The 6,988-nt window shown below is 32.4% G+C and overlaps 1 protein-coding gene across 2 annotated transcripts in view; it reads left to right on the top strand.

Moving 5' to 3' along the window:
- The first annotated feature begins 217 nt into the window (after positions 1-217).
- ctnnb1 (catenin (cadherin-associated protein), beta 1) overlaps positions 218-6,988 on the top strand; it is a 61,483-nt gene continuing 54,712 nt past the window's right edge. For both annotated transcript variants that reach the window (XM_073924572.1, XM_068213885.2), the window contains exon 1: positions 218-427. The gene's annotated coding sequence lies outside the window, so the exon portion shown is untranslated. The remainder of the gene's footprint in view (positions 428-6,988) is intronic.

Below are 6,988 nucleotides of genomic sequence, written 5' to 3'. Positions count from 1 at the left end.
CAGTACCCGAAAGCGAACATGGCACCCGAAAACAGATAAATGTAGACAATAGTATGTGTGAGGAACGGCGTGTTCCCCCTGCTTTTTATCCATTTTTTTAAATCTCTGAATTTCTTCCCCGCTTCAAAGACCATACTGTGCACAGTTGGGGGGCTTCAAAGCTCCAAGTCCACAGAATTAGGGGAGAGAAAAGCAGCTTCTGCATTGCTGACGGCTCAGAAATATCACAAGGCAAGCAAGTAGAAAACCTAAATTTTTCCTCTCCCTCTTAAGAAGAATGATGCCTTTCACCTGCATCATTTAAACTCAAGATTTGGAGCTGCTTTTTTCTCTTCTGGATGAGATTACAGGTGGACGTTTGTGACCAGCCCCGTGGCCTTTTTGCATGGCGCTCATTGTGTCCTCTCCGGCTTTAAGGCAACTCTAGGTATGTTGGGTGAAAATGCCTTGTCTTGTGGTAATACTTCAGCAGTCTTTTGTCTCCTGAGAGGAGGTATTGTGCTAAAGCTAACAGAATTAGCATTCAAGATTTAATCAGTGTTTGTGTTTGTAATTAGTGGGACAGAATTGTATTTTGGGAACAATTGGAGGTTTTAAAGTGTGAAGTAAAGCCTGATGTGTTTACTTTGTGTGTTGTTTTGGGAGTTTTAGAAAGAGACAGAACAAAAAGTACACAACTTTAGCTAAAAATGCTACACTCACCAATCTGCAAGGACTAACTTTAGCCTAAAAAAAGTTAGCGCAGGCAATTTGTGTACTCCCCGACTTTAGGACTCAGCTGGTTTTTAAGTTTTCCGACATTATTGGAGTAGTTAGGTGGGGACCTGATCGCTCTCTCAGTTGGTGCCTGTGATTTCTCAAAAATAGCTGGAGTTTTTTGGTCCCGAGCGCCCTCAGCGTTCTCCAAACCCCACTGCTCATAATTATGCATCGCCGGTCACATTTGTTGAGGGAAAAATACTGTGACTGATGTAAAATAATTAGTGTGCTGCGAACGGGGCAGCTTGTTGCCAGCGCGGGATCAGTGCTGGCTAATGGGCTGTGAAAGGAGATTGCTACCTAGCTGCATTGTGCCTTGCGCTGCTAAATAATGCAGTATGTGCATGCACTGCACGATGGGCCGATCATACAGAGACGCTCCGGCACCCAATTATATTTTACCTGCCAAGGTGACACGCTAGCTAATGCTAACAGTACCTCATTACCTCCCCCAACTTAGCCCCCTCCCCATGGCACAAAACTTTTTTTCTCTTCTCTTCTTTTGAGTCAAGGTTTGCTTGGTGTTTACTGCACTGAATGTTAATCAAGAGCTCCGTCATATTAGTTTAGGGACTGGTAGTGTATATGTGCATGTTTTATTTGTGTTTTTGCTTGTGCTCCACAGTTAAAGCTACTATACTGAAGCAGGATCAATCTTACATGTGTGGAGAAGTACACTCTAAATAAAACGGGCTGTAATAGCTTAATGTTGGGTTATGGATAAACCCAATCAATTGTCAATTAAAGTTTGATTACTTTTTTAACCAAATGCTTGGGTTAGTTCTTTATTTGAGCCAACATTGGGTTAATGCAATCACTACACTTTATTCAAATGCTTCTTTGCTGCAAACACATTAATGTAGGCTTCTGCTATTTTTACACTGATTTAATGCTAACAACACCTTGGATTCTAGCAAGTACATATTGATTAATATTACTTTTGGACAAAAATAATAAATAGGATGATAATAAATTATGTAAAGGATATAATAATTGGTATCAAAATGTGTAATCTGAGGTTTCCAAAAAATCTAAATACTAAGAAAATAACCACTAAAGATGTTTAAATTAAGCAATGCACATTAATAATCAAATATATTTTCAGTAAGAGATTTATTATATATCTTCATGGAACAGGTTTTTAATATTGTAATGACTACTTTATGGCATAAAAGGAAAATCTAAAAGTTTGACCCACACAATGTGCACAGTATGCCTGCACAACATGAGCCGTCACAAATCCATTTTACACAATACAACATCATATTTCACAACATAGCAGCAGGGGCGCCTCCAAGGGGTGGCCAGGGGTGGCCACGGCCACCCCTCGGTAAACTCTGGCCACCCCTGTGGCCACCCCTTTGGCCACCCCAATATAATTTTGCGGTTGACATTATTGATTTAAATGAACTTATAAATTCCCAATATTTAGATAAATACATAAATAAATAAAATGCAGTCACTAAATTATTGTTGGTGTTACTGACGTAGCTCTCCCCCTCTGGTTCAATGCTGGTGAAAGCAAACTGACGCATGCGCGCGGAAAACCATTCCCGCGCGCCTCACGCACTCCTGTGTGAATCCCGGTTGGTTGTTTGCATGCACGCCGACATAATAGGCACCGCTCATGCGCCGTGAAACGGAGTAAAAGCCTTTTGTGCAGAAGTGTCGGCACGCAGCGAGTTTTGAAAGTCGTTTAAAGTTTATATAATATAATGATGATGATGATGATGATGATGATGATGTTACTTTCACTAAGCATGCCTTTAAAGCAGAAAGGAGGGATAATGAGTCAGGGAGGTAAGACTTCATAACATGATTTCTCAGCCATGATCTGGTCTAAGACCACAGATAATTCTATAATACATTTTTTGTATTCTTTAGAATTGTCATAATTCATTTTCATGCAAAAGGTTTCTTAAGTGATGTTGGCATATCACTCCAGTTGTTGTTTTCCAGTAATATTTAGGACTGATTTCTGTTGTTTATTTAGAATAATAATTATATATTAATATTAATTGTATTTATTTAGAATAAATATAAATAAATTGTTATATTTATTGAATAACAAATCTAACAATTCAAGAGAGGTGGGGGTGTATAGGGTGGTTCGCCCAGGGTGTCATTTAAACTAGAACCACCACTACCCTCCCCGATCGTCCTTGACAGCACGCACACACCTTCAATAGACAGCAATGGCTATTTAATATTTACCTTAAGCTACAGTATATCAATAGAAGAAGCTGCATTAATAAAATGGTTCAAAAAGCAATATGGATAAATAATATTATTAGGTATAGTGAGTGTGTATAGTAATGCCTTTTGTTCAGTTTGTTCATTTGTTTGGGTAATTAATAAACTCATTATTCTTTCATTCATTTTCTTTTCGGCTTAGTCCCTTTATTAATCCAGGGTCGCCACAGCAGAATGAACCGCCAATTTATCCAGCACATTTTTACACAGCGGATGCCCTTCCAGCTGCAACCCATCACTGGGAATAATAAACTCATTAATCTTCATTAATTTTAGACATGGCATATCTCGTATGATGTACAATAAAGGCACGTAAAAAAAGAAGTCATTTATACAGTATATGAAAAGTGTTTTTAAACTAAACATAGATTTTTATTTGGTTTGCACATGTACTTGCTGAATTATTTCAAAGAATAAATTGCAATATTTCAAGTAGAATTAATTAAATGAATAAAACTACATTATTTCATTTACCAGAAACAAAAATATAACATTACACTGAATTCATTATTTTTTTTTGTGTGCCACCCCAAGATTTGGTGCGGCCTCTTCTGGCCACCCCTAAGAAAATTTTCTGGGGGCGCCACTGCATAGCAGCATACATTTACAATCGTACATAGAGGTGCACTCTGAAAAAAATATGGGTTGTATTAAATTAATGTTGGGTCAAGACAAACCCAAACCCATTATGTTTTTTAACCAAATACTTAGTTTTTTTCTGTATTTGACCCAACATTGGGTTAATACAATCCACCATAGTACAACAACAGCACCTAGAATTCTAGCAAGTACACATTAATTTAATATTACTTTTGGATCAAAATAATAAACATGATGATAATAAATCATGTAAAAGCTGTAAGGATAGAATATTTGTTATGAAAATGTGGAGGTTTTAATAAAATCTAAATATTAAGAAAATCACCTTTAAAGATGTTTAAATTAAGCAATGCAAAATAATAATCTAATATATTTACAGTAAGAGATTTACAGAATATCTTCACAGATAAGGATCTTAATGTTGTAATTAAAAAAAATTTGGTACACAAAGAAAATCTAATAGTTTAATATAACATATAAGAAACCCCATTTTACATAATACAGCATCATATTTCACAACATAACAGCATACATTTACAATCCTACATATGTGGAGAGGTACACTCTTAAAAAATATGGGTTGTATTAACTTCATGTTGGGTCAAGACAAACCCAATCAATTGCCAAAATAAATTTTGATCATGTTTTTTAACCAAATACTTTGGTTTGTTCTGTATTTGAGCCAACATTGGGTTAATACAATCCACCATAGTACAACACTCAAATTATTCCTTGTTACAAACACATTAATGTAGGCTTCTGCTATTTTAACACTGATTTAATGCTAGCAGCACCGAGAATTCTAGCAAGTACACATTAATTTAATATTACTTTTGGATTAAAATAATAAATAGGATGATTATAAATCATGTAAAAGCTGCAAGGATAGGATATTTGGAATGTGGAATCTGAGGTTTTAATAAGATCTAAATATTAAGAAAATCACCTTTAAAAATGTTTAAATTAAGCAATGCAAAATAATAATCTAGTATAATTACAGTAAGAGATTTACAGAATATCTTCACGGATAAGGATCTTAATATTGTAATTAAAAATGTTTTGGTACACAAAGAAAATCTAATAGTTTAATATAACATATAAGAAACCCCATTTTACATAATACAGCATCATATTTCACAACATAACAGCATACATTTACAATCCGACATATGTGGAGAGATACACTCTGAAAAAATATGGGTTGTATTAACTTCATGTTGAGTCAAGACAAACCCAATTAATTGCCAAATTAAATTTTCATTATGTTCTACAACCAAATACTTGGGTTTGTTCTGTATTTGACCCAACATTGGGTTAATATAATCCAGCATGTATTACACTTTACTCAAATTATTCCTTGTTACAAACACATTAATCTAGGCTTCTGCTATTTTAACACTGATTTAATGCTAGCAACATCTATAATTCTAGCAAGTACACGTTAATTTATTATTACTTTTGGATCAAAATAATAAATATGATGATGATAAATCATGTAAAAGCTATAGGATATATTATTTGGCTTGAAAATGTGATAAATAGGATAAATAAAATGAATTACATATATAAAAACTAATAATATGAATAAAATGACATTAATAATGCACAACAATGAGTAGACACTATATCTAATATTACAATTCAGCATAGTGTATCTAGTATGACTTTGATTATCTGATCACTGTTGGTAAAATGACTTCCTATATCGTTCCATGTAACACTAAGCCTGAATTAATCTTGAGCTAAAAGAGCTTGCACACACTTGGACTGTATCGAAAAGGAGATGACAATCGTGGGTCATCATACTAACAAGTTTGTCCATCATTCGATCATCTGCAATCTCTTCTATAGTGGGTAGCACACACCCCACAACAGAGCCTGTTGTTTATAAGCTTATTTATTTTGTTTTTTCTATTATAACATTTTTTTAAATTAATTTAACATGTTAATTAGTATTATTGAGTATATGTTTGTACAATTATACTGAAAGAAAGATATTCTAATAAAAGGGTGACTGACCTTGCTATTTAATTTAATTTAATTTAATTTAATTTAATTTATTTTAATTTATTTTAATTTTATTTTACATTTAATTTAATTATTTATTTTATTTTATTTTTTATTTTATTTTATTTTATTTTATTTTATTTTATTTATTTTATTTAGTTTACTCACATATTTATAAGACCACATATTAAGTACAACCTAAAATTTAGATATATTTTTTTAAATACCAGTATATACAGTCAGCATTTGCTAATATTATCAAACAATAAAAAATACATTTATTACAGTATTTATTCGTCTTTATTAAATTTAATAAATGAAAATAAAGTTGTCCATTGTTATTTATCAGATTAGTTAGGTAATGTTAAACTATGATTAATAAATGCTGTACAATTTTTGTTCATTCCTAGATCATGCTAATGAATACTTATGAACTTATAAAAAACTATTGAATAAACCTTAATGATGAATGTAATTGCCATTGCGTTTGTAGTTGAATTAATTATATGAAAGCAATTTCAGATGTCAACATAATTATGTGTTCAGCTTAAATCCTGCTATAAAACAGCTAACAAAATACCCATTTCTAAACTTACAAGCTACTATTTTTTTCCTTTTATGTTCTTTACATTTGTGATGCATTTAGTGATTATCTGACGCACACTGTTAAACACATTGCCTGTGAAGCAACCCAGGTGTACATTTCCCCAGTAAATGCAGAACAGGCGTAAAATATCTTCTTAACATCTCACGCAAAAGGGGCTGAAATTGTGCCCTGTCAGAAAGAAAATGGGATCGAAATCCTGAAAAAAAAAAGGGAAAAAAAAACAGAATGTCAAATATGATCTAGAGTGCAATAGAGAAAATGGAATGTAGACACTAATGGCTTTGTTTGTTTTAAAGAAAAAAACATTGTAATAAAAAAAAAATATTACATGATCCACAAAGCTACCCACAAGTGTATTTTTTTTTATTGACAATTGAGAATTTTACATTATTTAAAAAACATTATTATCTGGGACACAACTGAGAATTAAAGAGAAAAGGGAATTCTGAAGCTAAAGGTCTTGTTTGGTTTTAAGAAAAATACATTTTAATACATGTAATTTACAACATGGCCACAAAACCAAACATAAGTGTCAATTTCTCTGACAATTGAGAATTATACATTATATAAAAGGTGAATAAATAGATGTTCTTATTTATACTTATTAATAATTCATATTTATTTTAAAATACTACTGCTACTACTAATAATGATAATAATAATAATATGGGGATAATGTAATAATAATGATGGTAATAATAATAATAATAATAATAATAATGATAATGATAATATAATAATTATGATGATGATGGTGATATA

This window comes from Danio rerio, chromosome 16, assembly GCF_049306965.1.
Source record: "Danio rerio strain Tuebingen ecotype United States chromosome 16, GRCz12tu, whole genome shotgun sequence".
NCBI lineage: Eukaryota > Metazoa > Chordata > Actinopteri > Cypriniformes > Danionidae > Danio > Danio rerio.
Note: the sequence above shows the minus strand (reverse complement) of the source record. Positions and strands in the feature narration are given on the sequence as shown.